The sequence below is a fragment of the Oryctolagus cuniculus genome, chromosome 1 (assembly GCF_051225735.1).
Source record: "Oryctolagus cuniculus isolate XC-2025 breed Fujian yellow rabbit chromosome 1, ASM5122573v1, whole genome shotgun sequence".
Lineage (NCBI taxonomy): Eukaryota > Metazoa > Chordata > Mammalia > Lagomorpha > Leporidae > Oryctolagus > Oryctolagus cuniculus.
In genome coordinates this window covers 161,812,557-161,837,366 of record NC_142867.1, presented here as the reverse complement: position 1 = coordinate 161,837,366, position 24,810 = coordinate 161,812,557, and the positions used below count along the sequence as shown (strand labels likewise).

Genomic DNA, 24,810 nt, shown 5'->3' with positions numbered 1-24,810 from the left:
AATTCCTACAATCTGGAGTAGGTGGCCGCTGGCCCCAAGGAGAATCCCAGTAACGACAACAATTGATTGCTGTGAGTCAGACAGTGCTGTCGTTTGCACACATGGCCCTCAACACCTGCTGATGGAGAAGTCAGTTCCACACCTGTCCCAGCTCTCACTCTTCCAAGGGTCCCCCTTCCTCAGACCACCATCCAGCACAACCGTGGGAGCAGGCAGGGTCGGACCTGATGGCCTTGGATGTTGCATTTCAACTTGGCAACAAGGAAATGGGTCACCTGACTACTCTCATCCGATGCTGAAAGCTTGAGTAACGCAGCTGCACTTAATGAAATAATGTCGGCCTTTTGGTGATGTGCTTATTTGACTAAGTAAGGAAAATAGTTTTAGAAGAATGAGCATCAGATGGCCTTTATCTGAAATCTTTGGTGACATGTCATCAGTGGAACATGAACCATGAACTATTACACCGTTCTGTGAATTCTCTTGACAGTGCCTGTAAAAAAAATTGACAGGACTTTAAAAATTCCAGCCAGCTGGTGATTATTTCTTTAAAAATACTTATCTTAGATGTGCATACAGCCCCTTGAGTGTGTGCAACGATGTCCATAATGAAAGTATTTAGGTGGATATAGATATTCCAGCTAGAAGTGCATGTAGGATAATAGAATTCCTAAACATTTTATGTTAGAAATTTTCAACATTAACAAGGAGTTCTTATTGATTATCTCATATACCTTACATCCATAGAGCTTGCTATCTTAACCCTTCCTCGTGAGCTCATTTACATATTAATTAGTACCTTTCCAGGAACGTCTGGGTCACCTCTGGTGAATGCTTCCTATACAAGAAAGAAAGCTTGGTGGTTCAAAGTCAGCCTTGGGAGCCACGTTGCCTCGGTTCGGTTTCTGGCTCTTCATGTGGTAGCCGTCTGACATGGAGCAAGATAACTTCTTCATGCCTCACTGTAAAATGGGAGGATAATGGCATCTCAGTGTGATTAGGAGTTGGGAATGTGTTGATCAAGACCAAGGGCTTAGAGATGTCGCTGGCACATGGTGTGTGCTCAGTGAGCTGCTGATACTGTTCCATCTGCAGCCAGCCCTCCACTGCCACTCTGCCCTCTGCAGGCCACTGTCTTCTCTCCGCAGATCACTTTCCTCTTGCCACTGTCCCAGTCCCTCTCGTTCCCACAGCCCAGAAGAACCACGCAAGGCCCCTGCACGTGGAGATACAGACCAGAGAGGCGGCACAAAGTGACTTTGCGCTCTGGTTTGTCCACACCCATTTTGGGCTCATTCCTAAGCTGGCTCGTGAGCTGGTCCTGGCCTCTTCCATGTGACCAGAGAGTGTTCTGTCCTACTGCTCACTCCGGGTCTCCCCACACCTCAGAAACTGGCTCTCTAGACAGGAGCATGCTTTCCCCTCCCCCTAGCTCTGTCCTCCCATGGGAGTGCTTGTTTCCTGCCCCTGGAGGGCCACCTTCCTGGGAGAGCTGAGAACGGGAGCAGCCCTTCCCTTCTCTCCAGGGCGGGTCCCCCTGCACCCCCAAGGCAGTGGGGCAGCCCAGCTCCGTCGGCCACTCCATGCTCAGGTCTGCACCTGCGCAATGCCCTCCTCCTGACCAGCCTCACCCAAGGTCACCTTGGGCAGAGGACCTTGGGATTCTGAGGGCCCAGATGGTGTTCTAGGCCTCAGAGCCCCGGCGCCGTGGAGGGCTATTTTAGCTGTATTACTGTTTTGGGAGGACTTGCTGTCCCTCTGGGAACTGAACTCTATTTATAATGTGGTTTCCATGGGAAAGAGTGTTCCAAGTGATAATCAGTTTCAAGTGGAATGCTCAGGGCACAGCCCTCTCACTGCCGCAGGAGTGCAGTAATTGTTTCTTCATATGTGGGATTATATTGAGGTTTACAAACAACCGCCTAATATAAACATACAGAAGAAGAAAAACAGGTGTTGCTTCTTGTATTTTTAGGGGAAATTTTTAAAAGTACAGGTTTTTTTTTTCCTTAAGAAAAAAGGTGATTTTTTAAAAAGATTTACTTTATTTATTTGAGAGGCTGAGTTACAGAGAGAGAGACAAAGAGGTCTTCCATTCTCTGGTTCACTCTTCAAATGGCTGCAATGGTCAGGATTGGGCCAGGTTGAAGCCGGGAACCTGGAACAACAGCCAGATCTCCCATGTGCGTGCAGGTGCCCAAGGATTTGGGCCACCTTTTGCTCTTTTCCCAGACACATTAGCAGGGAGCTGGATTGTAAGTAGAGCAGCCAGGTCTCAAACTGGCACCCGTATAGGATGCAGGCAGCAGCTTTACCCACTATGTCCCAGCGTCAGCCCCCAAGAAAAGTGAATTTTAAAGGTTCACCTTTACTGGGCACTTGCTATTTACTAGTGACTGAGTTAAACACTGTATATGAAGTCTATGAAAAGTTCATGGAAATGCATATTAAGAAAAACTGTGCCTAGGCTAATCCTCCGCCTTGTGGTGCCAGCACACCGGGTTCTAGTCCCGGTCGGGGCGCCAGATTCTGTCCCGGTTGCCCCTCTTCCAGGCCAGCTTTCTGCTGTGGCCCGGGAAGGCAGTGGAGGATGGCCCAAGTGCTTGGGCCCTGCACCCCATGGGAGACCAGGAGAAGCACCTGGCTCCTGCCTTCGGATCAGCGTTGTGCGCTGGCCGCAGCGCACCAGCCGCGGCAGCCATTGGAGGGTGAACCAACAGTAAAAGGAAGACCTTTCTCTCTGTCTCTCTCTCTCACTGTCCACTCTGCCTGTCAAAAAAAAAAAAAAAAAAAAAAAAAAGTGTGCATAGATTTCAGAAACATTTTGCACCAGAAAACTTACCTTTTCATTGCATTTTCCAAGAACTTTCTGAAGTACCTTCACAGGTGTGTGAGTTCATTAAATCCTCACGGTAACCCTCAAAGGTGATGTAAGAAAGAATCTGACCTTCCTTCTGCTGTCTAAACCTGACAGCTTTAATGCCCCACCAGATGCACCTTCTGGCCCACAGCTAGGCGAGCTGGCAGAGAGCCCAGGCGCTCCTGCGTTGAGTGCTAGGGGTGGGGGAGTTCAAGCCACAGAAAGCCCAGCAAAAGGGGACCCTCGCCCTAGCTCCACCCTCTCACTGCAAAGGCAGACTCCTCGCTCCTCCCCCCATTTTTGGACCTGCCTGGGACTCCCCCTTGATCCTTGCAGAAAGCCCCACTGTATGAGTTCTAAGCCTTTCCATCCCTCTCGGTGTCTGTGTGGCATTGTCAAGTTCAGTGATCAAAGCTGGATTCTGTGTGAGGAGGTCCATCTCATTTCCACCACGACAGATAAGGACCAAGTTTGCTATTGGACAGTTGAGGAAACCGAAGCTCAGAGAGACGAAGTTGATGTGGCGTGATCAGGGAGCTGCACGTCCCTATAAGCCCCCAGGGTGATGCTGTTCTTCTCCCTGTCATTCAAAACACCCCCTTTCCCGGAATGCACCTGTTTCACTCAGGACCTAAAGAAGACTCCACTAAAACATGGATATTAAGCTTCATGCAGAACTTAGGGATATATGCTAAAATTCCCAGGTGGCTTCATGAGTGTACAGGCACCACTCCCACCTCATGAAAGAGGCCAGCATACGAGGTGGCCCACTCTCTCGCTCTCTTGTTCTCTTTTGCCATGGACCATGGCTGGAAGTGCTACACAGGTGCACACACTCTCTCCTCCCCAACCCCTTTTCCCTTCGGGCAGTCCTCCAGCCCACTGCCCACTGGTAAAGGATATTCCTCCATGGGGTGACTGACACTCATGCATTTTTGTGTGTTTACTTCCTAACCTTTTGAATAAACTTTGTTAGCACCTTGCGCACCTTGTACACGACTGTGCTTACAAATCTCATCTTTGGTAAGACAGGAGCCTGGGGTAAAATTAATACACCCATGCCCACATCAAATTGCTAGCCAAAGGTCATTGTTCCAGATGATAATGTCATCTTTTTTTTCTTTTTTCTTTTATAATGAAGGTAAGTGACTATTTATCTATTTACTACAGAGAAATACATCGTGACTACATACATAGAAGGAGAGAGAAAGAGAGAGATCTTCCATCCACTGGTTCACTCCCCAAATGGCTGCAACAGCCAGGGCTGGGCCAAGCTGAAGCCAGGAGCCAGGAGCTTCTTCTGGGTCTCCCACATAGGTGACAGGGGCTCAAGGACTTGGGCCATCCTCTGCTGCTTTCCCAGGCCATAGCAGAGAGCTGGATTGGAAGTGGAGCAACCAGGACTCTGCTGAGAGCAGAGACTTAACCTACTGCCCCACAGCACCAGCCCTGATAGTAGCATCTTAGCCACTCGGCTTTTCTCTGCTTGAGGCCAGATGAGTTTTGTCTATTGAAAATTAGTAAGTTACATCGAGGGTTTATAACTTTCATTAATACTTAACGGGTGTTGAGTGCTACCTAGTTCTAAGTCCATTTTCATGTATTAATTCAACGTCTTATCAACTCTATGATAAATTGCATTGTTATTCTACTTCTAAAGATGATAAATCTGAGAGCAACAAAGTTGAATAACTTGTGTAGAACCACACTGCTGAAGGATGGCTCAGAACCCATGCTCTCGGCCACAGGGCCGTAAGACCTCTTCCATGGTATCCAAAAAAAGGAGCTGATAATTTAACCCAGTTTAGAAGGATTGTATCTTGGGGCCAGCACTGTGGAGCAGTGGTTTAAGCCATCATCTTCAGTGCCTGCCTCCCATGTGGGTGCTGATTCCTGTCCCAGCTACTCAACTTCCTCCAAGCTTCCTGCTGATGTGCCTGGGAAAACAGTGGAAGATGGCCCAAGTCTTTGGCCCATGCACCCATGTGAGAGATTTGGAAGAAGCTTCTAGCTTCTGGCTTTGGTCTCACCCAGCCCTGACCATTGTGGCCATTTAGGGAGTGAATCAGCAGATGGAAGATCTCTCTCTGTCTCTCTGTCTCTCCTTCTCTATCTAACTCTGTCTTTCAAATAAATTAATGAATTTTTAAAAATGGAAGAATTATATTTTTGCCACTGCTTAATTGGCAGCTATGACTTAAAAAAAAACAACCTAGGTTAATGATATTTTCATCGGTTTCATCAGCGATCTTATATTATTACATATTTCACTTGAAACTTTTAGAAAGAAAACGTAATGTTTATTTGTCACTGGCATCTCTCTTCCTTTCCACAAAACAATAAGGAGTTTGCTTTTTAGATAACAGGAGCTCAACAAATGCTATTTGAATAGCTTAAAACCAGTAGGTGTTGCAGAATGAATCCCTGTAGCCTCACCTTTGGCGTACATACTGTCCTACACAGCTTTACAAATAGGCCAAAGCACTCCAGCAATTGCCATGGAAACCCTCTAGAACTCTTGTTCCTTGGCTGTGCCATCTGTCTGACTAAAGGTATAATAGGGAAAATAATGATCTGTAAAGTCTCACGAGAAAAAAACCTCAAATTCACAGGACAGAATATTTTTAACTATCTGTTTTCCCTCGGAGCTTTCCGGCAAGTTCTCTGCAACAAATAAATGAAGCAGTGTGAAATGTTTGATGGTGGGTTTCCCCAACGTGGCTCTTGACTCTGGAAGGATACCTGTATGGAACGTTAGGATTAAACAACCGGAATCAAACAAGACCAGCAGAGCTCCAGCACTAGCAGCTGGGATAAATGATGTGCACTCCAGTCTGTCTGCAGGGCGATCCAGGAGCAAGGCTTGCTGCTTTGAAATCTGGCCGTGACCTTGTCTCCCTTAGAGCCCTGGGCGGACAGGTTTAAAATTTGTCCACGGACAAAGTGAGTTTGATAATGGCTTCCATGCAGTGCTGGCAGAAGACGGAAGAGTCTCGGGGAAGGGTTGTGAGGAGTAAAACTTGGCGGGATTTAGCTTTGAGTGTGGTCATTCCTGCGAGGAACTAGATGAAAGTTGGGGCGGGACGTGCTGGGGCTGGGAGGCACTTCCTGCAGGTCCGAGGTCGCCCGTCTGCCCTGCCGGAGCCTCTGGTTTCCCTTGGAGCTGCCTGAGGTGAGAGGTGAGTGGAGGGAGCTTCTGCACTCTCCAGCCCAGCCTCTGCAGAGTGCCTCTGCGTTTATTTGATTCTCAGCCAAAGATGCTCATAAAATTGACTGTAGCTGAGGACTCCATGGCTTGAAAACAGTTGGAGAAGCCCCTGATATAACCCAGCTCTCTTGTTTGGTTCTATAGATGACACGGGGTGCGCTGGGTCATGAGCCTTCTCTCTGGCCTCAGGGGGATGTTCTCAGGAGTGGCGGGGACCAGGAGGGTGTCCTCTGTGCTGTGGTCTCTGCAGAGACCAGAGCTCTCTGCATTTTCTCTCCTGGCCCCATGCTGAGTTTCCTTTGCTTTTTGGTACTCTAATCTTATTTCCAGTTAGCCAGTTGAATTTGGTGCCTGGCATAGCTTTCCCAGCCACAACACCAAGGTAACTATTATTTCCTAAAAATGCACAGTGCACTATGTCCTGGGAGGAAGAAAGCCTGCGGTGTCCTGGCAGTGAGGTGCAGGCGTCTTCATGTTGCCAAAATGGTCCTACTTGTGACACACTTCAAAGCAAGCATGGCTTTTATTTATGGAATGGGAAAGATCATGAACATACCTCTTTGACAAAAGTTAAACATCTATACTTGATCTTAGCCAAAAAGCCGAGAAGCAAAAGTTAATATCTAAAATTATGTAATTGAGGGCCAGCTGTGGGGAGCAACTGGGACTAGACTGTTACTCGAATTAAGACTTATTCTATGCATCTGCTCTCCCACAATATGGCGCTGGGAGAGGAGGAAACAGCTTCTACACAGCTGCCTCCAGTTCAACCAATAAACAGCAGGACCTGCTCCTGATTGGAGGAGAGCAGCGTACTCAGCATGTGGGTAGCAGAGTTGGGATTGGTGGAAGAGGACTATAAAGGAGGAGAGAGACAACATGCACCAGGAACATCTATCTGAAGGAACACCTGTGCAGCCCCCGAGAGAGCCGGCCGGCGGTGTGCCGCTCCCCCGCGGAAGTGGGGAAAGTGGCAGGGGGAACCGCCCTTCCACGGAGGTGGAAGGGACGGTAGCCAACCCGGGAAGAACCAGCAGCAAACCCGGGAAGGGCCGAGCAGACAAAAGAACAGCGCAGGGTCCTGTGTCATTCCTCCACGAAGACGGGGAGCGACAGCCAGCATTGTGACACAGCTGGTAAAGCTGCTGCCTGCAGTGCCAGCATCTCATGTAGGTGCCAGTTCAAGTCGTGGCTGCTCCACTTCCAATCCAGCTCCCTGCTAATGGCCTGAGAAAGCAGAGGAAGATGGCCCAAGTGCTTGGGCTCCTGCACCCATGCAGAAGACCAGGAGGAAGCTCCTGGTTCCTGGCTTCAGAGCATCCCTGCTGTAGCTGCTGTGGCCATTTGGGGAGTGAGCCAGCAGATGGAAGATCTCTGTGTGTCTCTCCTCTCTCCCTCTCTGACTCTGCCTTTCAAATAAATCTTTTTTTTTAAAATGTACATAATCGTTATGACTTTTCTGGAAGAAAATGTTAGTCATAGTAGTAACTGTAACAGTGAAGGAGTGTGTGTTGTCTGTTAAATGGAACAGCCTCCAGATCATAGCTTTGGGACTGGAAGGGACCACGGGGACCATTTCTCCTATAGGAGAATCCATGGTGTCCAGTAGCAGCCACGGTCGCTGGTCTCGGAGCTGCTGCTGTTTCTGGAGTTCCTGCTGAGCTCTCTGCACGTGCTGTTGCTTCATCTCCATAACTGCTCTTGCCGCTGTTCTGCCCCTTCTCTGGGGGTGGAAACTGAGATTCAGAAAGAGTAAACCGGGGCCATGACCTTGCACAGCTTCAGGGAGCACCGTTTACTTGGTTCTCCCTGGAGCCCAGTGCTACGGGCCAAGTCCCAGTGTCGCTGAGCTGCTCCATGGTAAATGTAAGACTGCCTATGATCCACAGCCTGTGTCGCCAGCACGGCACATGCGTTTGCTCCTGAAATCCATGTGTACTCAGACCATGGGTCGTGTACTGTGGATCAGGAATGGAGAAGAAACCCAGGTGGTTGTTAGGTACTGGGCATCACCTAAACCCAGACGAGTGTCCACAGAGATTTTATTCATGTTGGTTTTCTCCCTCCCTTCATCCCCCTCCTTCTCTCTCTTTCTCTCTCTCTTTTCCTCATGCTTCCTTCCTTCCCTTTTTAGGTATCAAGTGTTAGTTTCATGATATCATCTTTTAGCTTTTAAATAATTTCGAATTGAGATAAAAGTGGCATCAGGAGATTTCCCAAATATGTATTTCTCAGATTCATCCATGGTTAACATTTTGCCACATTTGTGCAGTGTGTGTGCATGTCCAGGATATAAATCCTCATAGACACCTACATATAGGATTTTTGGTGATCCTGGAGGTGTGTCCCTGGGAGACAGCATCACCTGGGTGCTTGTAGAATATGCAGATTCCTGGACCCCACCCCACACCTCACAGTCAGGACCTGGCAGCTGGCACCCGGCCACCTGTGCCTTCGTCATCATCTCAGCACGAGGCTCTCCCATGTTTGAGAACTGCTGTCTCGCGAAAGATTCTGTGGCAGGAAATTGTTCTAAGCACTTGCTGCTTTTTCTCCTGAAAAGAGAGGGAATGTGGCAAGTCGGGAGCTGCCGCTTAGTTTTCCTAGGGTTGACCTTGGCAGTGATGTTGGATTTTGCACCATCCCTGAACTGATGCCCACTGAAGGATGCTATGAGCTGGGGTGAGTTTTAGGACTTGCGTTCCAATGAAACATTCAAGTGCAACTTCCCAAGTCATGTCTCAGAAAAAATTCATTTCTATGTACTTGATCCCTCTGAATGTGTCCTAAAACTAATGCTCACACTCAGAAAACATTTAATGAATAAGGGGGCCAGCACTGTGGCACAGTGGGTAAAGCCACTGCCTGCAATGCTGGCACTCCGTATGGGCATCCATTTGTGTCCTGGCTGCTCCACCTCTGATCCAGCTCCTTGCTGATGGCCTGGGAAAACAGTGGAGGATGGCCCAAGTGCTTGGACCCCTGCCACCCTGGTGGGAGACCGGGAAGAAGTTCCTGGCTTAGGCCTGGCCCATCCCTGGGGATAGAACTATGGCTCTCCAGGCATAGAACCAGCGTATAGATGATCTCTCTTTCTCTCTGTCTCTCCCTCTCCCTGTGTAACTCTTTCAAATAAATAAATCTTTAATAAATAAACTTATAGAAACATGAATATAATCATTATAGCAAAGCTTAATGATCGTGTAAGTTACTGACTTTGTGGAAATGGTTTAGGATGATTTTCAGAGATGAAAGCTTGAACTCAGTCCACTCTTTCTAGAAAGTAGTTGTTTTAACAAGGTTGTCAAACATTGAGCTAACGGATGAAATCATCGACCACATAAAATTGCATTAGCCTTTACAATCACAGAATCACAGTTCTGCCTTTAAATAAACAATTCGGGTTTTACAGCCTGCAAAGTGAAGCTCCCCAGCTTCAAAGTGTCCTGTGCTGTGTGTGCGTGTGTGCGTGTGTGCGTGTGCATGCGCGTGCGTATTACCAGTGGACCTTGAGTCTCCCCGCAGGTTGACATGGTTACCAATAATTATTTATTTCTGCAGCCTGAGTCAGTACCAGCTATCGTAAAACCCGTGGATCCTAACTGTGTATACAGAGGAGGAATAACTTCTAAAGAAGGAAGGCCGGACAGTGTTTCCTGGGGCGCTGTGGAGCAGTCCTTCTAGGGAGGTCTCCTCTTAGTGGCGTGACATTTAAGCCCACTTAAAGTAAACAGGCTTTCAAAGCCTATTTGATGCACTAATAATGTAGACACAAGCAACATTTTTAAAACAATAAGGAAAAAGCAGTCCCTTGGAGTTTACTGAAATGAAACGGGCTTATACTTAACACTCATGTAGCAAATTTAATATTAATTTCCTGGGGTCTGGAAGCTGGAGAATTTTGACAGATTATTCTGAAACACCAAAGAACCCCATCTCACATCTCAGGCAACAAAGGTGGGAGAGCAAATGAACCAAGGACAGGTCCTGTTAGGTCTTGGACTTCTTGCTCCCTCCGCTGGGAACTCTGTCTTCGGGAACTACCCGTGCTCAGTAACATCTTTGCAGTTTTATACTCTCTTACATATGTAAGCTTTCCACCTTCCTTGTCCTACTACTCCTTGGCCCATTGGGCTCTCGGCCCCCAGGATCTTTTGTGCTTTTGCCAGCTCATGTCTCCTCCAGCTGTAAGCCCAAGACCCAGCCTAAGAAGGAATGTTCCATGTCACATTTCTGATGACCCATCAGTGAGAATGTATGGATATCCCTTTTATGACAACGCAGTGGCAAGGACCCTGCATGTGGGGCCCAGGAACCTGAGTCTGAGTCTGAGTTTAGCTCTGAGTTTGTGATCTTGGGCTCATGGTCCTCATGTGTAGAATTCAGTGGTTAGAATAGATAACTGGAAAATACCCCTGCCTACTCAGCTTCCATGATGGTCTTCTCACACTAGGTCTCTCGAATTACAACTCTAAGTGTATGAAAGAAGAAATGGACAGAGTGAAAACACAACTAGCATTTTCAAGCACAGGATGTCAGAAAGAGCACTGGTGTGTTTATACGGATCATGTCGTGTAGTTCTCATAACCGTGTGGGATGCTCAGCTTTATCCCCATTTTATAGATGGGAAAATCTCATTTTAGAGGAAGTAAATAATTTCATGATATTATGTAGGTAGCACCTGTCACATCTCTCTGTTAACTGCCCATGGTTTAATCAAAGGGTTTTAATTCCATGTTATAAGTCATTAACAGACTAGAACCTCCACAAGTTGCATTATGCTGTGGTTTGGAATGACTTGTCTCCCAGAGGTTCATGTCCTGGAAGCTTGGTCCCCAAAGCAATGGTACTGAGGGGCGGTGGATCTTTCAGTGTGGAGGTAAGGAGAGGATGATCAAGTTGTGGGGGCAATGCCCTCAGAAGGGATCAGTGAGGACTGCGGGAGGTCTCAAAGGGGGGGGGGTTACTTCCCAGGAGAACAAGTTGTTACAAAGGCACATGCTGACCCTCCCTGGTCTCTGCCTTCCTCTGTTGCTGTGAGTCCTTCCTCCATGGGATCCTCACCAGAGCTGAGCCAGTGCTAGCACCATGCCCTTGAACCTCGAGGATGGTGAGCCAAATGAACTGTTTTCTTTGTCAAGTACCCAGCCTCAGGTATTTCATCATAGTAACCAAAAATGGACAGATATCTGGTAGAACTGGAAAGGAGGGGATTTTTCATGCAGCTACCTTGGCGTTTCAGAAAAATTCATAGAATTCACGATGGTATTAGAAAAACTATGTCCTCATCAAGTGTCTTCTGAGATAAATGGCAAAATGCATCCTCGGAATTGAGCTTTGGAAAGATCAAGTAGTTATGATGAGTTGTTGCTGTCTGGTGTTGTGAGAGGTGCCTGTTGCGGGCTTTGGGTAGCTGCCCCTGCACTGAGACCCCCTTTTTTTTAAAGATTTATTTATTTAAAAGGCAGAGTTACCGAAAGGGAGAGACATGTACAGAGAGAGAGAAAGGTTTCCATCCACTGATTCACTCCCTAAATGGCTAAAATGGCTGGGACTGGACCAGGCCAAAGCTGGGAGTCTAGAACTCCATCTGAGTCTCCCACATGGGTGGTAAGGGCCCAAGCACTGGGGCCATCTTCCACCGCCCTCCCAGGTGCATTAGCAGGGGCTGAATCAAAAGTGCAGTGGCCGAGACTCCAACCGGCACTCATATGGGATACTGGCACCACAGGCATCAGCTTAACCTGCTATGTCACAATGCCACCCCCCCCCCCGCCTTTTTACAAAAATTAATAATTTTTTTACTTTTCACTAAGATCCTTTCAAGGAGGCAAAATTCTTCTTCCGAGGCCCAACAGAAAAAGTCACGCAGCTCCCAGATCTTCCAACAGAAGGCGGCAAGAAAAGGCAGCGGAGTTGGAGCTGCTCCTTCCGGGAGAACGCCGGCCAGTACAGCTTAGCCCCATGTCCCCCCCAACCCCAGGCTTCGTGAGGGGGTGGCAGTGCCCCGTTGGTGACCCTACTGTACAACCGCAGGGTGCTGAGTGCGCCCGCTGGCATTCGCTGCCTGTGGGTGAACCACTGCCTGGGTCATCATCCCTGGGCCTGCAGTGCATGGCTGCTAGGACTGCTGTTTTCGGAAATCTAAAGAATCCTAAGCACGGATGCCAACAGCCTTTGTGCCCTACAGCGATCTGGTTGAGGGAACCAGAGGCACTTGGGGCTTTCTTTTTCAACACCTCCCAATAGAACTGAGTGATTATTAATGCAACACCCACGTTCTAGAGGCTGCGGGACTCAGTCCCCGAGAAGGGACACATAAACACATTGTCAGCATCACTGTTAACTGCATGCTCCTTAGGTCCTTGTATCTGGTGTGGGCAGCAGGAAGAAACCTCATGCTTGGAATGGATTCGTTTCTAATTGTGCTTTTGTGGACACAGCTAGACACAAGGTCTGGTTCCTTTTGAGAAAGAACCAAAGATGGGAAAATAGCTCCTTTCACTTTTGTCATTTTTGCTGTCATTCTTTGCTTTGTCTGGTGATTTACTGACCCTCTAACAATAATGCTGGATGCTAGAAAGCATGAGTCAATAGGGACACAGTTTCTGTTCTCAGGAAGTGCAGATCAGCCTGGCAGAACCTGATGGATAAGTATATCATGCCTAAACTATGTGACAGAGAAAATTATTTGAGGAAAAAAAATGATTCTGAGAAAAATTAGGCTTTGACCCAAGAGAGGGACTGCAGAGAGAGATGAGGGAGTAATTATGGAGGTCACATGGAGAGTGGGGGAGGGGCACATGATCCTGGAGCTGGGACCCTGTGCCACGCCCGTGGGTCTTCTGTGGGAGAAGACGGGGAGAAGTCCTGCTGAGCTGGGGTCAGTGTGGTGTCCAAGCTGGAGAGAAAGTCCAGCGGGACACCTGCAGTGGCAACCAAAAGCCCCCAATGGCAAAACTAGAGGTTAGGAACTGGGGATGAGCTTCGAGAAATATGCAGAAGGAACAGAAGCATCTTCAATGCTCTTTTTTTCTTGTTGCCATCGGATCTTGATTTCTGATGCTGAGCCGGGACGTGAATGGCGGTCAGTTCTCCCTTCTCACTGCAGGCGGTGGGCTGCGGGACCTTGATGCCACCTGCAGCTTTGCACCCACCAGTTGCACGATCTTTGACAGTCATCGCACCCTCCTGGACCCCAGTCTCTGCACATCTAAGACACGGAAGCTGGGTTTTTCAGTTCTTTCAACCTGATTCAAATTTAAGACACCTTTCCTGTTGCAGATTGATTTCTAAGCCACTGTGTGAAGTCCACCGAAAGAAGACCCTGGCTATGCCACATTTAAAGAAGAAGTAACTCACTTTAAGCCTGAACCTGATAACGGGTTTTGTTGTGGTTGATTAGCATATTAATTGATGCTCAGGCACTGTGACTGTGTTTGGTCTAACCAAGCTGTGGCTTTGAGGGTCTGAGCTGAAATGCAGTTGGGCCAGGCTGTTGAAGGCTATTGAGCCGACTTCCTTGCCCTTCTGTTTTGCCCTTATATGTCCTTGCTTCTAGCTTGCTTCTCTCCGCTGCCACACTCACTCTGAAACACACCCTCTGCAGTCAGAAGGAGTCAGATTCCTTCCTTGCTTGAGCTTAACGTCTAATCCTTATCCTTTGGATTTCGGTTGCAGGGTGAGTGTGTAGAAGAAGGGACAGAGGATGTAGGGAAAGACATGTCTAGATAGAGTCTAAAATTGGTACCAGCCAGGTCCAGAGAAGTAAGCCAGATTTGTAGGCCTCCCAAGGAACTTCAAAGCACACCAGCAACACCACAGATACTATCTTTTTTTAATTAATTAATTTATTTATTTTTGACAGGCAGAGTTAGACAGTGAGAGAGACAGAGAGAAAGGTCTTCCTTCTGTTAGTTCACCCCACAAATGGCTGCTATGGCCAGCGCATTGCGGCCAGCATGCTGTGCCAATCTGAAGCCAGGAGCCAGGTGCTTCCTCCTGGTCTCCCATGCAGGTGCAGGGGCCCAAGCACTTGGGCCATCCTCCACTGCACTCCCGGGCCACAGCAGAGAGCTGGCCTGGAAGAGGATTAACCAGGACAGAATCCGGCGCCCTGACCGGGACTAGAACCCGGGGTGCTGGCGCCGCAGGTGGAGGATTAGCCTGGTGAGCCCTATCTTCAAATTGGGCTTCTTCCAAAGTGTATGAGGACACTTGCTATCCACTCACTTCTCAGTGCTGCCTCTGTCTGCAGCTGGAAGAGAGCATCTTCGAGATGGTCTGAAGACAGTGGTCCACTGGGTAGCCCAGTAGACTCATCAGGGAAGCTTGGGGAAAATGCTGATGCCCAGGGATACTGAATTAATTCACCTGGATGGAAAGGGGTTTTTAAAACTCCACAGATGATTCAGATGCAAAGCCAAGGCTTAGAATCACTCCTCTGAGACACCAAGGCCATACATTTACTTGAAAAACTGACCTTGGGAGAGAAAGTATGCCATGAGCCAGCAGTGACTCACTGATGGATCCCGATGAGAATTGAGATTGCAGATGTATGTTGTGTGACCATCACAAGGTTAAAACAACAGCAAAAAAGCAAGCAAACATTTTAAAACAAATAAGCAAGCCCTGATTTTGAATGCAGGCTTTTGTGATTCTTATGACGTCAGCTTCTGGCTGCTGAGAACAATGTACACACAGCCAATTGTTTTCCTTTAATAATGAAAGAGGATGGCAGGGCAGGGCGGTGGTGAGGTAGAGGCTGGTTGTGGGGGGGATCGGAAACCTGCAAGTAATTCACCTGAAGCTATGACTACTGCCTCTCCTGAGTTCCTACCTCCTCCCCACACCATTTTTCAAGAAGCCTTGGACCAGAGTCTGCTCTTGCTCCCAGGAGGTGGCAGGCCACCTCCATAGGAGAGGATCTTTCATAGGCTAAATCCATTTTAGGAACATTGATAGACTCTGGTGGTACAGGATGGTGAAAAGGGAGGAGCGGAGCTTGGAGCCCACTCCAGGGAATCTCTCTTCAGACCTCTGGTTACTCCTGAAGGGTGGTTTGCTGCAGGCTTCACCCAGAAGCATTTGTTGGCAATGGGAACGATTCCCAAAAGTCAAGGCCAATGACATCACCCACATGGGGAAGACAGGCTAGTGGCTCAAATGCTAGTGACTTTCCTACTTATTTCGCTCTTGCAGAAGATATAGAAAATTTATTTCTAGAGAGCTACTAACAGTTATCTCCAGAAGGCAACACAACAGTTCTGACTCATTACCACACTGCCGTTAGGGACTCAATGTTATGTACCCTCAAGATCTATATGCTGAAAACCTAATCATCAGTGGGATGATGTTAGGAAGTAGGGCCTGTGGGGAATAACTAGGTCACAAGTGAATGGGATCTGTGTCCTTCTAAAAGAGGCCCTGCCTTCCTCCTTCCCTTAGTAGGGCTCACCTGTGAGCAGGAAAGCCTGCCTTCAACAGGCATCACCTCTGCCGCCGACTCGACCTGGAATTCGGAGCCTCCGGAACTGTGAGAAACGAATTTCCATTGTTGGTAAGCCAGCCCGCATAAGGTGAGTTGATGTAACAGCCTAAATGGACTCAGCCATTGTTTCTACCACACGTGTCTACTCTCATTTTTGTAGAACCTGAGACCCCCTCACAGTCTTTTAAAATCCCTCACCCTAGCCACCTCACCACACTTCCCTAAGTCAGAGCAAGGCAGATCAATGACGAGAGCTCCGTGAATAGTGGGTTGCGTTCGTTTTCAGTACCCTCCCCCTTTATTTAAACACTTACAGGTTGGACTATAAAGTCTCAAATCCCCGTGGTGATAGCACATAACAAGTGGTGCTGAAAGTTCAGAAATAATAATAGTCTGGATTAGCTGTACGTTTGCAAGCCATCTAAATGAGCCTGGGTCTGTGGTCAGGGCTTCTATTTCTGCTTCCTTCAGTGGGTGCACCAAAGGTCAGACCCGTTCTTGTCTTAATCCTTTAAATCAACGTGCACCTGTCCACAGTGAAAGGAACACATAAGTGTACGGACCTTTCAGATTCAAATATGGTGGAGGGGAAGGTCCTGAGTGCCCTGGGGCTTTCACCCTTCCGGAGCTCATCTATCCCTGTCCTCACCTACTGAGAAGACAGTGGAGAACCAGGATGTGCGGTTGTGTTTGTCTACAAGATGCTCATGCGCACAAGGTTTTAGTTAACAGCATCTGTAGGCTGAGTTCTTATTTTGAGGTATGGTTTCCATAACAACACCTGGCCAGTGTTCTGGACCAGACAAGACTGGAGCGATGCGCAGGCATCCCCTAGACTCACATTTTTTCCAGTACAGTCCTACCCATGTGGACGTATGCAAGACGTGTATCGTTATTTGAACATGGCCACTTCATCCTAGGCAAACTTAGCAAACTGCTACTAAGTAATTTCACATATTCCAAATTCAATAAACATCATTAATGGGGTCACTCTGATTCTAGACTTTGCTGCTTCCACTGAGATCCCGGCTAGTGCTGCATGTCTGTCTGCGTGAGTGGCTAGCACAGAACCACCGTCTGATTTTGAGTTTGGGAGTTTTCATTCATTTGTCTATACTTTCTCTTCATCATCAAGCAGGAGAGGTACCCCCATGGAAAGTATTTTGTAGGCTTTTTCATTACTGCTACTGATGTGCTTGCTCCCGACTGGGACTTTCACGTTGATCTCTCCTTGATGACCTGCCCAAGCTGCCTTATATAGGAATGACCAAGGATGTCTACTTATTCAGTAGACGATGGAACCGCTGAGCCAAAGCCAGCCCAAGGACGTTTACTTATTAATGCAACCCTGGTGTCATCCGAGACCCCATCCTGTCCATTTGTGTGCTAGGTTCGTGACCTCATTGGTGCATCCTTCTGTCTCTTAGGTCACACTTGTCATGCACAGGTGAATCCTTTTAAGTAAAAGATCTGAATTTGGCATCAGACTCTGCTCTGCACTCTCAGTCATGGCAGACTCTATTGTCCTAAGCCCAGTGCAAAGGTTCATTTTATATATTGGGGTGGGTGTTGTGATGCAGTGGATTGAGCCTCTGCTTATGACCCTGCCATCCCATATCAGAGAGAGCACCAGTTCAAGTCTCAGTTTCTCCCCTTCTAATCCAGCTCCCTCTTAATACACCTGGGAGAGAAGCAGGAGATGTCCAAAGTACTTAGGTCCCTGCTACCCATGGAGCAGACCAGGATGGAGTTCTAGATTCCTGGGTTCAGTCTGGCCCAGACCTGGCTGTTTCAGCAATTCAGGGAATGAATTGGCAGAAAGAAGATCTGGGTCTCTCTCCATCTCTCTGTGTCACTCTGCCTTTCAAATAAATAAGTAAATGAATAAGTATATCTAAAAATATTTCATTTTATGTGTCAGCTTGACTGTGCTAAGAGATGCCCAGGGAGCTGCTAAAGCGTTGTTTCTGAATTTGAGTTTTCCTGGGTGAGTGCACTTGAATCATTACACTGAGTGGAGAAGATCCTCCCCCACCAGTGTGAGTAGGCATCACCCAACCCATTGAGGCCTGATGAGACCAACAGGGCAGGGGAAGAGTGAGTGTGCTCTCCCTCCAGAAGCCAGGGGTCGTCTACTCCTGCCCTCAGAAGTCAGAACCCCGGGGTCCCTGGCCTCCAGAACTGAGTTTAACAGCAGCAGCTCCTCCCAGATCTGTAGGCTTTTGGATTCTGAGTGACACCAGGGCTTTCCTGGTTCTCCAGGGTGGAGATGACATATTGTGGGGCTTCTCGGTTTGCACGATTGCATGAGCCAATTCCCTTGATGAGGCTCCTCCTCCGTCTGTAAATCTTAGCCTCTTACTTCTTTTTCTCTGGACAACCCTAACTCACCTGATCCCAGCTAAGGAAAACTGGCTTCTCTACCAAAAATGGAGTCTGCAATCACCAGGCAGTTGAGATGCAAATATATGTAATATAAAACGAAAAATGATGCCTGTGTGTTAGAATTAAAGGTTCGTATATGGAGGGGCTTTGCTCATTCATTTACTCAAACAGCATGCATTTGATGAGAACTTGTGGGGAAGCCACTGTTGCCCCTCCCACATCCCTGCAGATCGCCTTGGTCCCCTGTGGCCCGGCCGCAGCTTCTGTAGGCTTTGCTGCTATCCACTCACAGCCGTGCCCACGTTCAAAGATTTGACTGTGGCAAACGAGACTTCCTCGCCCATGTAGAGAGCTGAGCTCCTGAGGCCCTCTCTGGCCTCTGCTGCTTTCAACTGAGTGGTGTTGCAGGGCCTGCTTTGCGCTCCCTTGGCAGTCCTGCATCGTGTGCGCTCGGTGTGGACACGATGTGAACTTGGGGTTTACACTGTGCCCCGAGGAAAGCCATCCAGATGGGCGCCTCCCATGTGCCAGGCACTGTGATTGTGAATGAGTGGAGCAGACCACCGTGAACAGACTAATAACCAACCTAAAGCCTGGATTTTAGATTGTCGTTAGGCATAGTAGCTCTCTATTTAACTGTGTGGCATGCCAGGGTCCTGGAAGGGTAGAGATGGCTTGCTGAGATGAGGCACTGAGAAAACAGATTTATAAAGGGATTGTGAATGCAGATGTGTATGCAAGGAAGTAGGGAAAGCATGAAGAGTAGTGCAATATCCCAGAGCTTGTAACAGTAGCCTAAAAGATTCACGGAGGTACGTTGAAATTTTAAGGAATTTATGTGGGCATCCAACAATTCATGAATTGAAAAGCACCAGGCCTCAAACAGTTAAGCACCCCACTTGGAGACTAGCATAAGAAACTTGGAGAAGATGTGTGAGTAGCAAGATAGAGTATTTTTGATGGGTTGCAGTGTAAAGTCCCTACGTGGAGGTTAGTTGAAAGATCCTGATTGGGTACATGTAATATTAGACTTACTGCTTGCATTGAGTTGGGTTTGGGTTTGCTCACATGGAAACCCAAGGCGCTGCAGCCATTTCAGCCTACAGACACCCGCCCCAGTGAATGATGTTAATAAATGGAGAACTCCTCCAGAGAGACGAGTCGCTTGGCTGAAGTTGTGGCCCCTCTCAAAGGACAGACTCAGACTAAGGGGACCACAGGGAATCCAGGGAGAAGGGCAAATGTGTGCCTGGATGGTTAATGAGCTTGTCAGCACATACAGTATGGCATTGTCAGAATTGCTTGAATATAGAAAACTACTTTTATGGGCCATCTACTGACAGCTCATGGAACATGGAGCTTGGGAAACACTGTAGTGCCATAAACACCACGGCACTATTTGAGGATTATCCCCTTAAGAAACACAACGTCTCTACCTACAGAACGCTCCTGCTTCATATATCCCCCTTCCCGCTTCTCTCTCCAAGTTATTGAAGTCATGGGCCTACTGCCAAGCAATAAAACCAAAAACCTTAAAAAATGATCACTCTTGATCTCACACTTGCATATGGAATCTAAAAAGCTTGAACTCATAGAAGCAGGGGGTAGAGTGGTGGTTACCAGGGTTCATGGGGAGGATGTTGGTCAGACGGCGCAGTTTCATTAGGAAGAGAAAGTACTGGAAAATCTACAGCATAATATGGCAAATATGTCTAGTAATAGCGTAATGTATACTTAAAATTGCTAGGACACAAGATCTGAAACATTCTCACCACAAAATGAGTGTGTAAGGTGATGGTCATGTTGGCTCGATTTATTTATGTCACAATGTATGGATGTCAAAATATCACGTTGTACACGGTAAATATCTCGTGTTTTCATTTGTCAAGAGTCAATCTGTAAATAAAGAACTTCTCAGGAGAAAAAAAAGATCTAGCTCCTAGCTCCCACCATCCTGGTCTTAAATCAATTACCTTGTTCTCCACATGTGACATGTAACATGCCCGCCCCCCCAACCTGGTATTCTTGTTCTCGAGTGTAGACTCACCTTGTGTTTCCTCAGTAGAGTTTCTGTTCCCACCTCGAGTCTGGTTCAGCCTCTCCCTGCGCCCTGCCCTGGACAGCAGCATCAGCTAAACCTTTTCGTTGTCTTTTCCGTAGGCAGGGCGCTGCCGTCCCCACCACTAGGGGGCAGTGCTTCGGGAAGCCGGTTGGACACCTGGCTTGGTGGGCAGAGGAAGGCGCCGGCTGGGCGCTCAGTCGGGGTTCTGTGCACCCCGTGCGGACTTCCGAGGCCACAGCCGATTTCTCGAAGGAACCTCCTGAGTCTTGAGAAAATGGTCAGTGACGCCCACTGCGCTCAGTTCAAGAAGGTGGCGGAGAATCCTGCGCACCTTTTTGGTGTTCATCTTGGGGCTGGCGATTGGCACAACAGCCATTATGCCGGCATCCCATACTGGAGCGCCTGGGTGGGAGCCCTGGCTTCCCTCCGGAGTCCACCGCCCTGCTAATGTGCACCATGAGGGGCAGCAGGAGATGGCCTCAGGTACTTGGGGCTCTGTCACCCATGCAGGAGACCCCAGATGACCTTACAGACTTGTGGCCTGCTGTAGGCATTTGGGGGAGTGAACCCACAGGTGTAAGATCAGTCTCACGCTCCTGTATCTGCCCTTCAGTCTGTCAAATAAAGGAATTGATAGTAATGGATGACACCTGCTTCCACCAGAAGCCAGGCACCAACCTGAATTCCCCACCTGGCTTCCTTTGATCCTCACCGTATCCTACACAGCAGGAATTGTGTGTATCATTTTACAGGACAGGAAAGTGCGGGCGGTGAAGTGAAGTCAGGTGCTCACGTGCCTCACTGTGAGTGTGTGAGCGAACCACACTGGAAGCAGGGCCAGCTGCTAGTGGAATGCTTTGACTTCCATCTTCCACTTGCAAAACCTAACAAAAGTTCTAGTGGTTCATGGGTTACACTGTCAGCTGTCTGTGTGCACTGGCCAAGTCTGACAATGGAGACAATATTGTAATTTTTTTTTTGACAGGCGGAGTGGACAGAGAGAGAGAAAGGTCTTCCTTTTGCCGTTGGTTCACCCTCCAATGGCCGCCGTGGCTGGTGTGCTGCGGCCAGCGCATCACGCTGATCTGAAGGCAGGAGCCAGGTGCTTCTCCTGATCTCCCATGCAGATGCAGGGCCCAAGCACTTGGGCCATCCTCCACTGCACTCCCGGGCCACAGCAGAGAAGAGGGGCAACCAGGACAGAATCCAGCACCCCAACCGGGACTAGAACCCAGTGTGCTGGCGCCAGAGGCGCAGGATTAGCCTATTGAGCCACAGCGCCGGCCAATATTGTGTTTTAAACCTGGCTGATTGAGAGGCAGTGTTCCAATGTAACAGGATAAACAGGACAGTAAAAAAGTCTTTCCCAGAGTGATGATCTCTGAATGGTAGAATTGATACGGGATAAGTATGCAAGGAGTTAGTTTGGGCCTGGTCACAAGGATGTATAATTCAATCATCCTGAAAGAATAAATGAAAATTCATTGGGTTTTACTTTTAAGAAATCTTTAGTAGGGGAGCCACCCCATGGTGTGTTGTGGAGGCCATCCAGTGTTTACACCCCTTCCGGGAATCCTAGTTTGTCTTTTATCAGCCCCTGGCTTCTCTGCGGCCTCAGATGGCCACTTCCTGCCCGAATTCTCAGAACCTGCAGGTCCCACTATTGAGAGTGATGAAGTCTCATGTGATCCAGAGGGAGGCCTGTGTCACTCTGTGAGGTTCTCAGTGTTTGCTTCTAATGCCATCATTTTATATATATATATATATTTTTTTTTTTTTCAGGCAGAGTGGACAGTGAGAGAGACAGACAGAGAGAAAGGTCTTCCTTTTCTGTTGGTTCACCCCCCAATGGCCGCTGCCACCAGCATGCTGCGCCTGGCGCACCGCACTGATCTGAAGCCAGGAGCCAGGTGCTTCTGGTCTCCCATGCGGGTGCAGGGCCCAAGGACTTGGGCCATCCTCCACTGCACTCCCTGGCCACAGCAGAGAGCTGGACTGGAAGAGGAGCAACCGGGACAGAATCTGGCGCCCTGACTGGGACTAGAACCACAGGCAGCAATTAGCCTATTGAGCTGTGGTGCTGGCCCATCATTTATTTTAAGATTTATTTTATTTGAAAGAGTTACAGAAAGAGGTAGTGGCAAAGAGAGGTCTTCCATCTGCTGGTTCACTCCCCAAATGGCTGCAGCAGCTGGAGCTGGGTTAATCTGAAGCCAGGAGCCAGGAGCTTCTTCCAGGTCTCCCACATGGGTGCAGGGGCCCAAGGACCTGGCCATCCTCTCCTGCTTTCCCAGGCACATTAGTGGGGAGCTGGATTGGAAGTGGAGCCGCTGAGACTTGAACCAGCAGCCTTATGGGATGCTGCTGCTGCAGGCTGGGGCTTTAACCCACTGCACCATGGCATCGGCCCCTCTAGTGCCATCGTTTTAAGGACACACTCATCTAAAAGTGTGCTGTGCAAGCCGTGGAGACGCACTGCACTCAGGATTTTCACCTCAGCAGGGCCAGTCTGAGATCAGCGGGTAACTCCTGGGTTGCCCCACACATAGGTCACCATGATAGAAGGGGAATTTTCTCCTGCTCAATCTATAGGTAAAATTTTTGCAGGATACGCTGAATCTGTTAAAGTTTGCCCCATTTCAAGAATGCATGGGGATCACAAACAACTGCAAAGTATCTGATTCTTGTCTTTTTATGATTTGTTTGAGGGAGCTGGAGTTAATATAAGACACACAAAGACAAATGGGGGCGGGGGTCAAGACCAGATGGAAGTCCCCAAGTGGGTGACCCCTGCTTTGATGGAACTGTGCCGTCTGATGGCACCACCCAAAGACTTCTGGGAAACGGGAGTGTGCTCCCTGGCAGTGTGCATGGGAAAGAGCTCTGCAGTTAGTAACATAACCAGTCTATTTGTCAAGTCCCCTGCTTTGTACCTGTGGCTAAGAACACATCCCTTGAATGGATGCATTTAGGGTTTCTATCCAACCAGTAATCAGGGATTGGAGAAGGTTCTGGATGCTATTTTTGAACACAGAATAATAAGCAGTCATTTATGATGCTGAGGAGTATATTTATTGATAGGATGAAAGATAGTCCCATTATCGTTAAGTTTTCATATGTAGGATCTGTACCGGTGTAAGCCCATTTGCCACACATATATTTAGACAAATGCATGGGCGGGGTGGAGAGGCTGAAAGGCCTCTGCCACAGTGGTGATCTCTGGTAGAATCCATGTAGAATAAATTCGCGGGGAGTTAGTTTGGGCCGGCTGGAATTCTTACAATAGCAGCTATCTCTTTAACTGTCGATTTGATACGCCCACTTTCCCAGGACGCACCTGTCACATCTGGGCCCAAGGCGCATGCTAAGACCCCCACCCCGTTCCTTATAAATAGGGGTGACAGCGGGAAGGCACGCCTTTTCCGCCGCGGACCTGCCTGGGAGCCCTGTCTCGTGTTCGCTTTGTTCCTGCCGTGGACCTCACTTACAGCTACTGCTCCGGTTTTTGCTCCATCCACTGTGGAAAGACTTGCTCTCGCGTGTACCTCTCCCGCCTCTCGGACGGACCTTCCCAATTTCAGGTACGATTTTTGGTTTCTCTTTCCTCTCTAGTTTATGGCAATTCCTTGGCCCACTCATGGTGGGTATCTGTCACGGTGGAGCAGCCTACCCGTGTGTGCGAGTGTGTATTCTCTCACTGCCAAGAAAATACTGTGCCTCTGGGCACACAGTACCAGCCTCTGGTTAGTGTTTGTGTTTCTGCGGGAGGCAAGGACCTAGGTTCAAATTGGATATAGTCCTTGCAGACATCGTAATGGCAAGCCAGTAGCCAGAAGTGCGTCACCCCCAGACGGCAGTGGGTTGCCCCTCGGTGCAGTCTTCCATCTTTAAGAGAAGCCCTGTGGTGGAAACCAGTTTGCAGTGTAAAGAGTTTCTTCTCGTTTCTGTGTTCAGAGTTTTGGTTGTTTTGAATCGTGAGCGTGCGTACATCTGTTGTCGCGGTAGCTGTCGTTTATGCGCCTTCGGCAGCAGGGTGCTTCCGGGGCTGTCGAGCGAGGCCGACACATTGGTTCTTGGCTTTGGGCCGTAGCTACTCGGTTACACGCGGCTGACCCCGCTTCATCCTCCTCATTGTCGTCTTTTCACCTGTGGCTCCTTCATTCCTCCCCTCTGCTTAATGGAAGCGGAGGAGCAAAGGGCCACTTCTGCTGTCCAGCAGCTACATCCGGTTGCAAGGGGCGGGATTTCCTGCCGTGTTAGACGTTTGGCTGCAGAGGAGGTGGGACTTCCTGCCGTAGCAGAAGTAGGGTTTGCCCTTGCAGCTCAGAACAGTAGGCCAAGGTCTGCGTTTGGGCAGCAGCCAGCCTACTCACAGTTGGGGCTTGATAGCTGCAGCGCCCTCCCTGCTCTGGTACATCTAGTAGCTGTGAGGAAGGAGGCTTTTGGTTCCTGGCATACAAATGTAGCTTCCGCTAACCAGACGGAACCTAGCATTCCATACACTGTCAAGTGTTCCCTCACTGCGGTGCTCAGCTTTAAGAAATGCAAACGCTGGTATTTCTCAGCTCCAACATCTGAAGATGCTTGGCTGCTAGTACCACCCTGGAGCATAGGGGTTCAATGCCTCCTAGAGGTTGAAGAATCTGGTGGCAGCATTGATGGCTCCCACAGCATTGGAGGCCCTGGGAAGAGGCCCCTATCATAGGTAAGTTAATTGTCTCCAGGTGGACTGGCACTTTAGGTCCAGCAGCACCACCTAGTGGCCAATTGTCCTAGTGTGCTAGTTATCTATGTATGGCACTGGG

General features: G+C 48.6%; 1 long non-coding RNA gene across 8 annotated transcripts in view; it reads left to right on the top strand.

The window, feature by feature from the left end:
* LOC103348213 (uncharacterized) overlaps positions 1-24,810 on the top strand; it is a 65,132-nt gene that overhangs the window by 21,074 nt on the left and 19,248 nt on the right. For 2 of the 8 annotated variants that reach the window (XR_016237134.1, XR_016237140.1), the window contains exons 3-4: positions 15,519-15,646; positions 23,401-23,586. This is a non-coding gene — a long non-coding RNA (uncharacterized LOC103348213). Of the gene's footprint in view, positions 1-15,515; positions 15,647-23,400; positions 23,587-23,685; positions 24,711-24,810 lie in introns of those variants that run through there. The other 6 variants (XR_016237154.1, XR_016237156.1, XR_016237158.1 and 3 more) reach the window with 6 other exon arrangements.